The sequence below is a fragment of the Cupressus sempervirens genome, chromosome 11, assembly GCF_028749045.1.
Source record: "Cupressus sempervirens isolate cs-2001-9-10 chromosome 11, ASM2874904v1, whole genome shotgun sequence".
NCBI classification, from domain to species: domain Eukaryota; kingdom Viridiplantae; phylum Streptophyta; class Pinopsida; order Cupressales; family Cupressaceae; genus Cupressus; species Cupressus sempervirens.
In genome coordinates this window covers 139,052,681-139,071,428 of record NC_143128.1, presented here as the reverse complement: position 1 = coordinate 139,071,428, position 18,748 = coordinate 139,052,681, and the positions used below count along the sequence as shown (strand labels likewise).

At 35.1% G+C, this 18,748-nt stretch overlaps 1 pseudogene; it reads right to left on the bottom strand.

The window, feature by feature from the left end:
* LOC149528590 (alpha-xylosidase 1-like) overlaps positions 1–18,748 on the bottom strand; it is a 95,531-nt pseudogene that overhangs the window by 11,081 nt on the left and 65,702 nt on the right.

Here is an 18,748-nt window from a genome sequence, read left to right as displayed (position 1 = left end):
AAGACAAGGTTGAAAACTTGTCTAAAATGGAGTCCAAGGATGGGGAAATAGATTGGCAACTTAGGGAAGCTTGTCTCACTAGTATTAAGCAAGAGGGGTCATTTCGGATGAGAGGAGTACTTGCTGGACAGTGAGTCATAACCTTGGTTGATACAGGTGCCACTCATAATTTCATTGATGCTAGGATGGTGGAGAAGTGTGGCATACAAATAGAGGAATTTGGGGGAATTAGAGTGAGGGTAGCGGATGGCTATGTCCTCAAATGTGATCGTAGGATCACTGGACTCCCATTGAAATTTAATAATTATGACTTTAAGGCAAATTTTTATGTTGTACCTATGGGAGATACAGATATAGTTCTTGGGATGAGTTGGTTGCACGATATTGGTGAGTTCACTCTTAACCTCAAGGAGATGGAGATGAGGTTTAAAGTGAATGGGAAGACACATATTCTTAAGGCAATCAGGGACAGTGATCTCAAGATGGTCTCTTTTCATAGAATGGCTAGATTGATTCGACATGATCAGGTAGAGTGGGCAGTAGAGTGCATGTTGATGCCATCATAGGAGGGACAACATAAGATTGAATATCCTCCTGATATTCAAGAGGTTAGAGTTAAACACTCTAAGGTGTTTAGTGACATTCCACTAGGTAGACCACCAGACAGAGGTATTGAGCACATCATTGAGTTAGAGGAGGGGGCTAAGACCATCATGATTACACCTTACAAGCATCCGAAGAGGTTGAAGGATGAAATTGAGAAAACCATAAAGGAGTTACTTGCTATGGGCCACATTAGACCAAGTAAGTCTCCTTTTGCTTCTTCAGTGGTGTTAGTAAAGAAGAAGGATGGGACATTGAGGATGTGCATTGATTACAGAGTGCTTAATAGGAAGACGATTAAAAATAGATACCCCATTCCCAGGATCGATGAGTTGATAGATGAGCTTCATGGAACTTTCTTCTTCTCAAAGATAGATTTGAGATTAGGTTATCACTAGATCAGATTTAGAGAGCATGATATCAAGAAGACAACCTTTAGATGTCATTGTGGCCATTTTGAGTTTGTAGTTATGCCATTTGGGCTAACTAACGCACCTGCTACTTTTCAGGCAACAATGAATAGGGTTTTCCATCCTCAGTTGAGGAGATTTGTACTTGTCTTCTTCGATGATATCTTGGTATATAGTAGATCTTGGGAGGAGCACTTGGTTCACCTGGACACAGTATTGGGTATATTGGACAGAGAATCCTTGTATGCAATGGAGTCAAAGTGTGATTTGGGCATGACAGAGTTGTTGTATTGGGGTCACATCATCAGTGCAGAGGGCATGTGCATGGATCTTGAAAAGATTCATGCCATTGTGGAGTGGCCTTCACCGGTGAACCTTACATAGTTGAGGGGCTTTCTAGGACTATGTGGTTTCTACAGAAGGTTTGTGGATGGATATTCTAGGCATGCGACACCCTTGACAGATTTGATGAGAAAGGGAGCTTTCTTGTGGACTCTTGAAGCACAGGAGTGTTTTGAGAAATTTAAGGGGTTGATGACTTCTTGTCTAGTGTTAGCATTACTAGATTTTAGCAAACCTTTTGAGCTACATTGTGATGCTTCTGGAGAGGGCATTGGAGTGGTGCTTATGCAGGAGAAGCACCCTATTACTTATGAGAGTAGGAAATTGAGAGGGCCAGAGCGGAGGTTCAGCATATATGATAAGGAGATGTTAGCCATTATGCATGCTTTGGCCAAATTCAGGCAATATTTGGTAGGTAGCAAATTTTGTATCAAAACCGACCATAATAGCCTAAGACACTTTTTGGGGTAGTGAGATCTCAATGATAGGCAACAAAAGTGGGTGAGCAAGTTACAGTCCTATGACTTTGACATTACATATTTTAAGGGGACACAGAATGTAGTTGCTGATGCCTTATCATGTAGGCCCCATTTGAGCTTACTGACAGACATATCGAAGGATTGGAGACACTTGATCCTTGCAGAGTATGCAAAGGACACTTGGGCAGCTAGATTCATAGATGGGACTATTCAGGACAGCAGATACACCCTTGTAAATGAGCTCATCATTTACAAAGGATGAATATTTTTGGTCCTAGGATCAGTAGTGAGGAGGGTGGTTTTGAAATCTTTTCATGATTCACCTATGGCAAGACATCCTAGTTTCTACAAGACATACTGACAGATTAGAGAGCGATTCACATGGAAAGGGCTCAAAGCAGAGGTACTTCAATATGTTAGGGAGTGTCCCACTTGCCAATAGAATAAGCAAGAACACTCCTATCTAGCCGGTTTACTTCAGCCACTTCCGATTCCTTATACGAAGTGGGAGTGTTTGTCTATGGAATTCATCACAGGACTGCCTAGAGCCCAAGGCAGAGACTGCATATATGTGGTTGTGGATCACCTTACAAAGTTTGCACACTTCTTTTCGATCACTACTACATACACTGCTACATAGGTGGCAGAGTTGTTCTTCAAAGAGATATTCAGATTACATGGCTTACCTCAGAGCATTGTAAGTGATAGAGATAGTAGGTTTATGAGTCACTTTTGGCAGGAGCTATTCAGGTTGTGTGCAATAGAGCTCACTCTGAGTACTAGCTACCACCCTCAGACAAATGGTCAAACAGAGATAGTAAACAAATGGGTGGAGGGATATCTCAGAAATTATATAGTAGGGCAACAGAGGGCATGGGTAAAGTGGATTTATCTTTGTGAGTATTGCTACAATACCACTTATCACATGTCTATTCAAATGTCACCCTTTATGGCCCTGTATGGGTATGAGGCACCCAATTTTATGGATCTACTTTTGAGTGACAGTAGAGTGCCCAGTGCAGGTGATTTGTTATAGGAGAGTCAAGACCTTGTTAAGACTCTCAAGGATAATCTAACTAAGGCACAAAATCAGCAAAAGCAGTATGCAGATCAGAAGAGGACTGAGCGGACTTTTAAGGTTGGAGACATGGTATATCTTATGTTGCAGCCTTACCGTCAATCCACTCTCAAGAAGAGTGGTGCCGAGAAACTCAAGCCACGATACTATGGTCCATTTAGGATTATCAGGAAAGTGGGAGAGGTGGCTTATGAGTTAGACTTGCCAACGGAGAGCAAGGTGCACAATGTTTTTCATTTGTCACGCCTCAAAAAGGTGCTAGGGCATCATATTGTGCCTTCTACAGTACTACCACCCCTGGATGATAAGGGAAAACTTGTTTTGATACCGGAGGCCATCATTCATTTTAGAGAGAGGAACCTGAGGAAACATACCATCCGAGAATATTTGGTGAAGTGGAAGGATTTTCCAGTAGAGGATGCTACTTGGGAGAGCAAGGAGATTTTACAGCATCCAGAGTTGAGATTTCTTAAGGACAAGCAATTTCAAGGAGGGCAGACTGTGATGTCCCCTTCTAGCTAGAGACATTAGTTTAGCTGGTGATTAGCCTATCAGAGACCCTCGTAGGCTAATAAGATTGGATAGAGGGTCACCTTGGTGTGGAGATCCTCCAAGGACCAGAGCCAGAGTTTGTTTATGATGAGTTTTCCTTTGAGTTTGGCTTGGTCAGGCTATTTTTAGCAGTTTTGGAGTTATAAAGATAGACCCCTGCTATTTTTAGAAAAGGGGTATGGTCATATGAAGTTCTATCATGTTAGCTCCCAGTCCAAACGACATTCAAAAATGTTGAATAATAATGGAGATATTAATGTTTATTTAGTTAAAATAAACATTATTGGTTTTGAGCCTATATTGTTAAGTTATAATATATAACTTAAGTGAGGGTCATGATATCATAAAAGGGGCCATCGTTTCAATTAATTGTGGGTCCAAGCTTATGGAAAAATTAAAAGGGGTTTTCCAAGTTTTAATGTAATAACATTTTTTATGTTATTATTATATCTTTTATCCCACATTGAGCGTGGAGACTCATTCTGGAGTTGAGGAGTCCTTATAAACAAACCATGTCTTCCTTCAAGAGCAGGTTATGAGAATTGCTTAAAAACTTTGCCTTGTGAAATTTCTTGAAATTGTGGCAACAAGGGTTTCTACAAGTTTAAGAAGAATTCAGACTGTGGAGAACGTAGTATCTTCAGAGTTGATGCAATTTGAGGGTGTGAAATATCACTTGAATTTTGCATGTGAGTTGACTTCATTTTGGAGTCAATATTGTGTTTCAGTAGGGAAATAGTGGATGAATCTATTTACAGGTTGGAAGGGGTTATAACAGCAGCTATAGTGCTGTGAACAGTATAGCGCTATAGTGAATTAAAAATCAGAGATTTAATATTGCGGTTTTTGATAGGTGCTGCCCAAGGAGGAAGCAACTAGCAGCGTGGTTGCGTATCGGAGACAAAAATCAAGTTTTTTCAACTATTAATGATGATGTTTTTTAATGTATGCTTCCAGAAATAAGTATTGTACAAACATTAGGAGCCATCTGAATAAATGAATTTGATTAGCATTATAATCAGATTTGAGTTATAATTTGAGGTAGATTAGTTTTCAATATTTGTATTTTCTTTTCATCAACTCAAAAACCCAAAAATAGCTTAAAACATTCAAAACAAACCAAAAACAATTGTTATACCCAGGGAAACAAACAGTGATCAGTGTAGAGCCTATTTTGGGTTCTTACAATGATTCATTCCTAATTATATTCCTTGTCATTGGTCTAGCATCCTTATCACCAATAATTTGATCTTTAGGATGATGTGTTCTTACATACTTAGCTAATCTGGGTTCAGTCCTTCTTTCCATGTTTAATCCTTCAGCTTCAGAGTCATTTCATTCTTCTTCATTAGGTAATTCATCATTCCTTTCATGTATACTAATTTTAAAATCAGAGTGTGCATGTTCCATATTTTGCAACTTGGCTTCTAAATGCAACTCGACATTCATTGGTTGAGATTCGGTAGATATTGAAGTTTGTTGCTAATTCCCAACTTGTTTTGTAGCATTGTCTTCAAATGTCATTCCTTCATAGAAGTATACAAAGGTTCTATAATCCTCTATTTGCATTGAATTATCAATCTAAACTTTTTCATGCTCATCAAAATTTACATTTGCACACTCCACAACTTTGTTAGTGTTAGTATTCAAACACTTATATGCCTTACTTCTAGTGGAGTATCCAAGAAATATACTTTCATCACTTTTTGCATAAAACTTGCCATTTCTAATATCTTTTAGAATATAGCATTTACAACCAAACAATTTGAAATATTTAACATTAGGTGAATGACCATACCAAAATTCAAAGGGTGTTGCATTTGTACCTTCCTTGATTTGAACTCTATTAAGTGTGTAGACTGTAGTACTTACAGCTTCCCTCTAGTACTTAAGTGCAACATTTTTCTCCATCATCAAGGTTCTAGCACAATCAATTAGAGACCTATTTCTCCTTTCAACAATACTATTTTTTGGTGGAGTTCTAGGTGCTAATGTTTTCCTTTTGATACCTCTATCATTGCAAAATGTTTCAAACTCTCTCGATGTGAATTCTCCTCCTCTGTCTAACCTTAGACATTTTAGGTTCCTTCTTGTTTCCTTCTCAACTCTAGCCAAATACCACTTGAGCATTTGAAATGCATCAAATCTTGGTTTTAAGAACATAATAGTCATCATTTTGGAATAATCATCTACAAATAGCATTATGTATTTGTCTCCTAGGTAGCTTTGTACTTCTATTGGGCCACATAAATATGTATGAACTAACTCTAGAACTTCATTTGAGGAGTATGCTTTGATTTTGAAACTAGATTTAGTCATCTTCCCGAGTTGACATTGTTCACACATTGTGTTTTTAGGTTTCTTTAACTTGGGTAGTCCTCTAACTTTGTTCTTTCTGCTAATGCTAATCAGGTTATCAAAATTAACATGACACAACATTTTATGCCACAACCACACATCATCAAATCTAACAACAAGACATGTTGATTCTTACATATCTAGGTAAAACAAATTACTCCTAGTTTGTTCACCTTTTCCTATCAAATTTCCATCAGTATCATAGATCTTGGCAGTTTTGTTTCCAAATTCCACTTTGCAACCTACATTGCCTAACTGGAATACACTCAACAAGTTGTAGTTCAATCCTTCACCATAGTATGTATTATCACATGAAATTTTCTCTGTATGTTTGATAGAGCCTTTTCCTTTGATTTGACATGGGGCATCATTACCAAATCTAATGCTATTTCCATCATATTGAGTAAAGGTAAAACTTACTTTTATCTCATGTCATGTGATGTGAGCATCCACTATCTATGATCCACTTTTCATTCTTATTCACACACATAACCAATATCGTGGCCTCATCTTCATCTTTGTCTAATTCATCCTTCATGGCTACATAAACTACTTCATCATCATTTTCATCTAAGTCTTCTTCAACAATGTAGCATCTTTTTCCTTTCTCCCTATAATCTTTGCTATCATCTTCTCTTTTGTTCCTGAACTTGCTTCCTTCTTTAAGGTTTTTCTTCTGTGGACATCTTCCAGCTATATGACCTACTTTGTTACAATTGAAACATATTATAGGAAGCTTACCTTTGAATTTTCCTTTACCTCTATGGAATCTCCTAGCCAATAGTGCTTCTAACTGTTCCACATCTTTCTCATTTGTGCTGCTATCACTAGATACATGTTTTCCTTTTCTTCTTCTCTTACTTGATGTATCTTCCTCAATATCTTTTATTTTCATTTTGGCCTTGAAAGTATATTCAAGGTTCTTAGGTCTGTAGTTATCAAAATTGGATAGCTCAAATGTAGTAAGTCTTCCAACTATTCCTTCAAAAGTTAGTGTGTCTCCTTGTACACACCTTAGCTCTTGAATGGCTGAAACTCTTATAGAATAGATAGCAAGAAGAGTTCTTAAGTATTTACTAATGGATCTTTCTTCTTCTAGGTGACCACCTAGACTTCTTATTACACTCACCACTTCTTTTATCCTTGTAGCATACTGAGCAGCATTTTCACCTTCCTCCATCTTCATATCATCAAACTTCCCTCTTAGGCTTTCTCTCTTTACTCTCTGGACATTCTAATCACCTCCATAGATATCTGATAGGGTTTTCCACATCTTGAATGCAGTGTCACAGTCTTTGACATTGGCATATTTAGCATAGCTAAGTGCAGAGTCAATATCCAACATTGCTTGGTTATGTTCCTTCTTTTTGTTTAAGTCATCTACAATAAGGGGTCCTATTGGAGTTACATGCTTTGTTCCAATAGAAGTTTTTGCATAGGCACCTATTGATCTAAGGTGTAGTTTCATCAAACTCCGCCATGCAACAAAGTTGTCCTTGTTAAGCTTGGGAACTTCTCTCTTAGACATCATGATCTTCTTGTTTCTAGTACCTTGAAACTAAATTAGTAGAAGGCTCTGATACCAATTGTTAGAATTGCTTTAAAATAATTAAGAGGGGGGGGGGGGGGGGGTGTGAATTATTTATTCAAGGTCTAGATGTCCTATTCAAACTTTTTTGCAAATACAATGAACTAATCCAAGCATTCACTCTTCCAAACTTTAACTTGTCTAATTAGCAAGTTACTGTAAATTAACATGCAAGTATGACACACAAGAAATCAATACATAACATAGTGATTTACATGGAAACTAAATTTGGGAAAAACCACCAGTAACATGCTACTCAATTCTCACCCTTCTTAAGTGATGCCTTGTGAAAGGCCTACCCTATTAAAGGCTTACAACACACATTGTTAAATGTGACCTCGTTAGAGGATTTAACTACCCTGTTAGAAGTGAGCTTGGTAAAAGGACTTTAGAACATTCACTTGGAATGCCACTCTGTTAAAGGATTTACAAATGGCTATTAACCCAACCTAAGTCCATAGAATTTTTAGATCTAATACAATTGCTAGAGAATATTAAAAAAAACTTGACCTGATTACAACATACAACTTATCTTGTAGCTCTTAGATCACTTCTTGGCTCATACCCTTGCCTAGCCTTCTATCTTTGCAACTCTTAACTACTTGCCTTATCTTTCAAGATTTTTCTTCTTGAGTCTTCATACTCAATGTACCAGTGTAATCATGTCTTCATAAGTACTCTTAGAAGCAGAGCCTTTGTGCTCTTCCTTCTCCTAGATGTCTCCTTCTTCACACCCTTCTAATTACTTCACAGATTTTGGCACTTTTGTAGCAACAGTATTAGCAGCTCTCTTCTTCTTAGTTTATGACTTCTTAAATAGAAGTCTTAGAGTTCCTTTTCCCACTCAATTCATCTTTTCCTCAGTTTCAATTCGCATGGATTAGGTAGGATTCATTGCATCTAACCCATATTTTGTTTCCTTTAGAAACTTCTTGAATAATCCATTATAATTTTCCCAAAAATGGTTTACATAGGATTCTGTGCCAACAACTCATCATCCTTATCCTCCAACTTGTTCACAAAATTCAATGTAACCACTAAGTCAGCTTGGATTTGGCAAATCTTTATTATTTGAAATAATGTAGTAGCTCGACACTATTGAAATACTGCTGCTCAGCACATACTGTGTTACTTGGCATCGACTATGTTTTTTCTGATGCTCGGTACTTGAAGATTATTTGGCACATACTAAAAAATTTATGATTCTCGGCACCTAATCTTTACTTGGCACTTGAAGATCACTTGGCACACACTAGAAATATCTATTACTCAGCTTCAACTGACTTGCTCAGCACCCACTAATGATCTTGGTTAAAGCTTTGCAGTCAACTTTGTTACAACTTCTTCCTCCAATTTATCTAAGTGTGACCAACCTCTATATCTTTGAGTATGTCATAAATACATTATTTAACCATTGTATTAACTGATCCTTGCACTCCATTACTACATCATAACTCAACCTTTCCCTTAGGTCCTCTTGTTACATCTTGTTGATTAAATCCTCTTCATCATTCAACTAAGTGATAGTGCATTAATCTTAGAAGAAAATATCATCCCTAAAAATAGCAAGTTTGACATCAATGGCAAAAAAATGATTGAAAACAATCTTTCACAATAATCTCCCTCTTTGATCTTCAACAACAATGAGCTTTTCAATCAGATTTCCAATGTCATGGTGGTTTGTGTTGGTCTAAGATTTCTTTTCACAGTTGAGTGTCAATACACTTAAGAAATTTCTAAGTTGATGTCAATTATAATATAGATGTTGAGCTACAATATGTGTTGAGCTAGAAATTCAATAGGTGACAAGTTATTCAGATGATGAGTAGATAGATAGTGTCGAGCAAGTTTCAAGTGCCAAGTGACAATTGATAAGCTAGTATATGTGCTATGTAAAGCATAGGTGATGAGCAAGACTAAATTACTATAGGAGTCGAGCAAGACAAAATTCATATAGATGCCAAGAAAGAAAAAATTCCTATGTGTGTTGAACATTAGGAAATAGTAAGTGCCAAGTAACATAGAATCAACATAAGAATTTATGCCCTCACAAACTAAGATATAAACCATTTTTTTTGAGCCAACTAAAGATGAATCTCAAAGGGTCTAAAAGATAAGATCAAATGTTTTTAATTCCCTATGAAATCAACATGAAACCAATTAGAAAAATGGAAAGAATTGAGTAGGAAAGATTGATGAATCTCAATCGTAGATTCAAACCTAACCCTAAGTCTCAAAACCTTTTTAAGGAGGTCAAAACCTCATAATTTTAGTATGGTACAGGAATGCAAGGAGTGAATGCTAGTGAAGTTTAAAGGGGAATAAAGACTTAGAAGAAGGAAAACATTGTAGTATCAGTCAACAGATCAGTGAACATTAGAACAAAGCATCAACACTTTAGAGTTATATCAGATCAAGAAGGATTATATCAGATTGGATAGAATAAGGATCTAAAATTAGCAATTGAAGATTGCAAGTCATCAGATACACACATTCTACAATACTTTATAGCCATTGTATTAGGAGAACAAAAATCCTATGAAGATAGGTTGGTTTAACATAAATATTGTAAATCCTTTGATAGGGTGGCATTCCAAGTGAATGTTTGTAAATCCTTTAGATAGGTCACTTTTAATAGGGTGTTAGACCATTTAACAGGGTAGGCCTTTCACAAGGTAGACCATTGATGATGGTCAAAATTTATAACCTTGACAAGTTACATATTATTGTAGTGATAAGTTGTGGGTGTCATCCCAACCCCAGTTTTACCTTCTCATTTTGGAGTGTATCTGGATGATCAAATCTTTTGTTATCTATTTTCATGCATGTCTTTACTTTCATGTAAATTAGATGTGTTACATGCATGTGATTGATTTTAGTTTTAAAAATGTAGAGGTTAAAGTTTATTACTTGGTATCAGATCTAAGTTCTCACAAGGGGAAGCCTTACAACTTGGAGAAAAAGATCAAGAAATGGAAGTATAAAAAATTGGGAAGATCATAGAGAACTAGATGATTGAGATACATCTCATTCTACATTCTCTAGAAGAAGCTAGGGAAGAATTGAGAAAATCTTTAAAGAGAAGAAGAGAGATTTCCATAGTTGAGAATGATACACAGTACAAGGAGATTGACACCTCAAAAGTGTTTGCAAATGAAGATTCCAAGGAATTTGATGTAGTGATAGTAGACCTGATGGAGAAGAATAGAGCTCAACTAGAAGAGATTAGAACTCTCAAGATTGAACAAGAATCTCAAGCCATGATGCTTTGTGAAGTGACTAAATAGAAGAAGAGATCCATTGAATATAAGGCTATGATAGAAGATGACAAGAGAAACCTTGCCAAAAAATTGGAGGAAAAGTCAATTGAGCTTGTAAGAGTTTCAAACATGCATCTAGACACCCTAAGCCAGATGATGAATGCACATCATGAGCTTAATGTTAAGGACATTGAGATCTCCACACTGTAGATGCAAAATGAACAACTATAAAATGACTTGAGAAGTGAGAAGGAGATTGAAAAAGTCTTCAAAAAACCTAATGAAGCTATCAAGTACTTTTAGCAACTTCTAAAATCACTAAGATCTAGTAATGAGACTTTAGGATTAGGCTACAACAGCACTGAAAAAGAAGAGTCATCCAATACTGTAGAAGAAAGAATTGACAAATGTAAGAATACTAAACCCACTTATCATTTTTATGGTAAAAAAGGACATACCTCTAATGTGTGCAAGAGAAAGAATGTTAATCAACATGAAAAATATAAGAATATGGGTCACTGTCACAAGTGCAATAAGTAAGGTCATCAGGCACATGACTGTAGAAAAAGAACCATTAGAACACCAAGATTTGAAGGTCACTGCTAAAATTGCAATAAGTATGGACATAGATATTTTGAGTGCAAATCAAAGCCTATGTGGACACCTAACCAACCAAAAAAGATCAAAAGTAATGAATATCACTACAATTGTGACTACAACACTAGGCAAAGCTATCACTACTATCAAGAGTACGGATACATTCCTGAGAACTACATAAGAACACAATTTATGGCAACTATAATAGATGGTTGAGCCAAACTACATGCTTTAGTTATTTGAAGATTAGTCACATCAGCAATAATTGCCTAACAAGGTAAAAGGAACCTCACTCTAAGTTCAACAAAGGAAAAGGGAAGGTAGATGTTGAACACATCAAAGGAGAAATGAATAAAACATGGAAGAAGAAATATGGAAACATCACATCTAATGAAGGGATCACTTCACCTAAAATTTCAAATGGTCACACTTCCTCCAACTAAGTATAAGAAGGTGTGTGTAACTGATATTTAAATGCTTTATCATACATTAGTTCCAAGGCTAAGTCAGTACTAAAAAAGATAGATCAGCATGAATAGAGATACAAAGTTAAAACTTCAAGTTTTCAAAAGTGTTGCTAAGTAAGAAAAGTTGTCCTCAAATGCTGAGTAAAATCCTAGTACATGTTGAGTTGTACGTTGAAGTTAGTAGTTGATGTCAAGTGAAGGGAAATTCTAGTTGAAGCCAAGTAAGGGAAACTCCAATATATGTTGAGTGTTGTAAAATCAATGGAAGACGAGTGAAATAGAATTTCTTAAGAAGCTGAGTGGATAGTTGTAAAGGCATGAAGCATTAAATGCTATGAAATGAAGAATATATGGTTGTGCTTTTGATCATTTTTCATCATCGTGAATACAAAGCAAGAGCAAGAAGAGTGCAAAAATAATTTCCAAGTAGAGATTGAAGCATTTGTGAAGATTACAACCAAGAATTAGCATCATTTCATTGATTTTAATGTATTTACACTTGTGTCGAGCTATGTAGTTAAGCTATTTCTATGTGTTAAAACCCTAGATTACAGAAATGGCCTCTAGCTCTAGAAAACCCCATGAAAAGGAGTCATTTGAAGTCCAATTGGTTAGTAATGAAGTTAAGTAGCTAGTTTTTAGACCTATTCCTAAAGTTGCTTACAAAAATGACCCTGTCATAGCTTTATATGTGGTTCCACCTAAAATGGTGATGGTGCAAGATATGCGAAGATGTTACAATTGCAAGATTGGTGCAATAGATGATATGGAAATCAGGGAGGCATATGACAAATTGTGTGAGAATGGAGTTTTGAAGGAAGAATTTTCAAATTGTTGAAGGGAAGAGCTTAACCCATGCACTAGATTTTCCAACTGTGTTCAAGATAGAATGGATTAGAATTGTGTTGAGTCAATTTCATGATGGAAGCCTTTGGTTGGAGGATGGACCCATTAAAATATCCAAGAGAATTATACATAGGGTGATCAGGTATCCAATCCTAGAATGACCTAAAACCCTAAGGAGTGATTATAAAGAAGCCATAGAGAAAAACACTAGGGAAAAATGGAACAAGGGAGGGATGACAATAGATACAATCAAAGATCCTCTTGTTGAATTTGTAGTTAGAGTCATATACCACAAATTTTACCAATCAAGTCAACTCAATAGTGTTCCCTATATTGTAGTAGATGTTGGTTACAAACTTGTCAAAAAGGATCATACTTATGATCTAGCTTAACTACAATTACAATAGATCATGGAAAATTTGGGAGCTATAAGAAGAACAAAGGGAGCTTAATGTAAATTTGGAGCAATTTTGATATGCATATTTTTCTATGTTCAGAATGAATTCCCCTCTTTTGGAAAGATAAGCTGGAAAAAATCAAGTCAATAGTAGTCTAGGTGAATATATACATAGAACAAATGGGGGAAAATTTTAAGATCATAATGAGAAGCTACTTTGAAGACTTCAAGAAGTCTATGAAACAGAGACTCGGGATACCTATTTCATTAGTTGAGTAGCACATTAATGAAATATGTTTTCTAGTGGACATTGATTTCACATACATCCAAGTAGGAGTACCAAGGGTAAGATGGCTAAGGCCACTTGGTTATGAGATAAATATTGATGAGGCATTTGTAGCAATAACAACTTTACTAGCAAGAGACATTGAAAAAAGTGCTTAACTCTTTGGCACTTTTGATGTTGTAAGATCCAAGGTGGATATAGAATTGAAAACTACTTCAACCTTAAAGAAAAAGGATAAATTGGTGAAGAAGCTTAAGGCAAGATTTGGTGAAGGCACTACAAAAGGTGAGGATGATGATGAAGAGGCAAATGATGATGAAGAAGAGTAGGATCAGGGGCCACTTGCATTAACTCAAGGCATGGGAGAAGATATAGAAGAAGTTGAAGGTATTGAGGAGGAAGAACAAGAAAAAGGAGCACCTACCATGCCTCAGCAAAAGAAAAGAAAAGCCACAACCAAACTAGCTACCAAGCCAAAGAAATTTGCAAAGCCTAGCCTAACAAAGCCTACCACAAGGGCTAGAACGAGAACTACATCAAAGAAGGATAAGGAACAAGAAAAGAAGAAGGCCACTAACCAAGAAGGTCTAGCCCAAAAGAAGCAGAGAAGAAAATATGTGGCACCTCCTAAATTAGATGTAGAAAGAACAAAATCTAATGATAACAGCCAATTCAGAGTGGTAAATCACACCCCTAAGTCTAATTTGGAAAACATTTGTGATAACATAAGGGATAATGTAGACTTTTTAGGATTAAAGGGTATTGATTTCAATAAGTTGAATAGAGAGGAACAAAACATGGTTAAAGAGTCAGTCTACACCATGATGGCCAAGTTCAAGAACACTCCACTTGAAATTGGCAATACAATGCTAAAGGAGTTATATTTTAATATAGAAAATAAGTGGCATTATTTCCTCAATGTGGAAAAAGAAATAAGAGAGTCAACATTGGCTCGAGTAATGCCTAAACTCACCAAAGGACAAATTAGCAAGGCAAATAAGAAGCACAGGAGAAAATTTGCACCCAAGTATAGATCCTTTAGTATACTGCAGAATTAAATTGAAGATGTTGTGAAAAAGTCCACACAAATGTGAAAATTGATTTATAGCCTCACAACTACCAAAGAAGGAGAGGTAGATCCTTTTGAAGGAAGAAATAATGAGGAGGAAGAGGACAATGATAAGGAAGAAGAAGGTAAAAAGGAAAAGAAAGATGATACAATGGAGAAGGAGACACAAAAAGATGATACGAAAACTGTTTAGGATCAGCAACAAGAATAGAGTGTGCAAGACACATAATTTCCACCACTAAGTCCTCCACATGTAACTCTCACACCTATAGAAACAATAATTATAGAAGATTTTCTTAACATTTTTTTTCAAAACATATACCCACTAACTACAAAGGACCTTAAAAAAATATTTCACCAAACTACTCTACAATCATAGTTATGTACTAACCCAATCTTGGTCAGTGTGGAAGAATTGCAAAAAGTTGTGGTTAATATCACAAAGGAGAAGGTGAATTTATAAGAACCACCTTCACATATCTAAACAACTATAAGTGGAAAACCCCAAGAACAAGCTGCATAAGAGACACCAACTGTAATGCCCTGCCAAGGGATCCAAAGAATTAACCTAAAATTTCACTAAGTTTGGTAGCATTTTTTTTTTTACATGAAAATAAATACCATACATAACTTATATATAATAACGGAAGCAATAGCAATGTCCAGCTAAAAGTAAACATAACATACACAACTGATTACATTCTTTAAAGATCCCTTAACGTTGAATTACATCCAAATCAACTAATATACATGAATCCATCTAGTACAACATCCACATGAAATAATAATGATACATTACATTTCCAAATGCTCAATCATCCACTGTACATGTCACAGGGTATGAAAAGCTTAAAAGAATATACATATATAGAATAAGGTTCATCATCCTATTCTAATCCATGATACATCAAAGTAAAGATAATCACATGATACACATGATACATCATAGAAGATACACATCCATCATAAAGATCAAACATAATAAACTAAGTGCACAGCTCCTCCCAACCGTAAATAGCATCATTAGACCATCATGGGCCCTAGCCATCCCTCCGTGCGTAACATTCCAAATCACCAAACAGATCATCGGTATTAACAAAGTAGGAATGCCACTCCTAACATATACTATATCATATGTAGAAAGTAATCTAACATGCAAATATAAAGATACGATAACATCTTCTAACATATGCTAATCATCAATGAAAGGATACATATTCATCATCACGAAGGACACATCAGCCATGATGTGTCAATGAATCTCAAATGATAAGAGTGGAAAATACACTACCACCCAACCACGTGGTACCTAAGTGGTCCACTCCCACCATGCTGAGGAGATAATCTCAAGTTCCAAACAGGCTATCCAAAACACATAGCATAAATCTCTTTAAGTCCAGGAATCCTAAAAGTATACTAACTCAAAGGTTCCAAACACAAAATTGACATCTAATCCTAGAGGTACATAATGACATGTAGGAACCTACTATGCAAGCAAGAAAGTGTCATCACATTTATCATGTACAAGTTGCCCTGGCAGTTAGCTAAACTCCACGGGTCCATACTGATCTCATGCAGCCACTAGTATCCTCTCATACTGACAAGGCATACTATGGAATGCAAGGTCACAACCATGCATTCTCACTACTCCCATCCTATCCTGTACAAGCACTCAAGGCATGGGTGAGAACCAAAAATCTTATCTTTTTAGGTTCATTCAATTAGTATTAGGTGTGAATGTTATCACTTATTAATCTAACTTACAATGAGTTACCCTGGCAGCCTCTTAGGGCCCCGGCCCCCGTTGCAAGCCACTTCCTGACACTACATGCAGATATCCTACCCTAAGCTCATGGAATCATAAATCTCAAAATCACAAAAGATAATCCATAATAAAATCATCATATATGCATAAAAGCATTAAATCTCCATGAGCAACCATCCATAGAAAATCATGAACTGAACAGCTCTCTATTGGCAGCTGTAGCATCACTGGTAATCAAAAGTATCCAATGGTTCTCAATAACCAAAATATATCTCAATCATACTGATCGAAGACTCCAAAATGGTTGAGTCAAGCATGTCACAACATGACATCATCAAGAATAAATCCACATTTCAGTCCCATCATGGTGACTAGAAAATAACCAAGGATAACTGATCGATGACCAAAAATGGTTAAGTCAAGTGTCTCATACATAAGAATCTCAACTATAACAATCAATAATTACAACCAATACATAAAGCATTCAATCACATAACCATTGTTGGGTTTATAAAGATTGAGATTAAAACATCATCATGACATCACAATCACATAACCTGCAAGCCTCTAGTAAACGTCCTATAACTAGTCAACACTAGTCAACCCAAAACCCAAAACAATAGCATAAAGAATACACAATGCAAACACATGTTTTGATTTTGCTAAATTTACAAACTTGAATTTTAAATGTAAAGGTCTCAGTCTACATTTTCCAATTTAAATATCAAGTGAAGAAATTTCACGTCTAACCCATGTATTTATTTGACTGATATTGATCTTTCCCTCTAACTCTTGGAATCGATTTTCTAAATGTTCTAAATGTCTTTTATATACACATTTTGATGATTATGACTCCCATCATTTTCAAAATAATAATTGAAATTCTTTTCATATTCATCTTTCCAAATTAAAAGATTAAATTGATCCTATATTGCTCAAAATTATAAAATAATTTGTTATTAAAGAATTACTCTTTAAATTCCAATCATCTATCAATATATTAATTACTTATTATTAATAATGTATATACATATATATACTTATATATATATATATATATATACATATATACATACATATACATATATATATAAATACATATACATATATAATTATCAATTTATAAAATGAATTATAAAAAAAATCAAATAAAACATATGACAACACATGGAAAGTTTAATAACCATTGTTTACAAACATATATATATGCGTCCTGCGGATTGTAGGGTACACTACAATCGCAGGTACACTACAGACTGTAGGTACTCTATGGTACTACAGTCTGCATAGGCATTGCCATCGGCGGGGGGGCAAAATAAGTCCCTCCCACCCATTCCAAATTTTTTATTATTTTTATATTGCATTTTTTTTAAAACCACTTCCCTCCAATGTAAATCGTGATGCATTCTTTTTTAAGATTCGCTCTCATTCAACTTTTAATTAAATATATATGTATATATACATATGTATGTATATATATATAAGTATATATGTATATATATATGTGTCTGTGTGTGTATATATATACATACAGAGTTTAATCAAATATCACAGCATATAGACACACACACACACACACACACATACACACACACACACACACACACACACATATATATATATATAATTGTATTTTATATATATATATATATATATATATATATATGTATGCAGATTTAAAAATATAAACATATATATACAAAATATATAAATTCCAATTCTCAAAATTTTCCTATAAAGCTTTGATCTCAAAATTTACTCAATAGTTTATCTAATGGCTTGGCTACAATTTAATCCCTAGCCCCATGTTCTTTTCAGATTTATGCATATAAGATTCTCAAATAAATTTAACTACCCATATTGAGAATGCATACAATAAAAATAGGAAAAGCCTCAGAAGATATATGGAAGACACGAAGAAGATAGGGAATGCACGATGCGGAAATAGCATAAGTAAAATCACAAGAATCTACCCAGATTCTGATGCTAATTCTCTCTTCATCAGAAAACCCGTAGAGCAAGCTCCCTTCTTCAGAGTTCTCGAATCCTCCAATGCTCCAATTGCTCTCCAAATGCTATGTCTAAGCTTCTAGGAATGCTTGAATATAAAGAGCTCTCAAGAAACATCTAGAATGCCTCTAGAGATAGCTAGAAGGTGTCACCAACTAAGCATGGGTCTTTTCCAACCTTTTAGATGAGTCATAGGGTTGTAGACACCATGTGCTTAATTGATGCACTAACCCCCGTATTGTTGACATAAGAGAAATAGAAAGGTGCATTAATTCCTAGGCAAGCTTATAACTCCAATTTTCCTTTTATATAATTTCTATTTAAATCTTTATAACTTTCATTTTAATTTTTATAACTTTTATTGTTATTATTTATTTATTACTTTTATTATTATTTATAATTATTATTAATTTTAATTTCTAATTTTCTTTTATTTAATTCTTTTTTGCTCAATTAATTCTCATTTAATTAATTATAATCAAAATATCAAATATCATGATATTTTATATTAATTTTCTTAAATAATTAATTTATTAATTAAATCTATTTATTAAGACTTAATTAATAGAAAATTCACCATAGACCTCCAAGATAAAATATGAAAACCCATCATAAGAGCAATTCACGCAAAAATTAGTCTA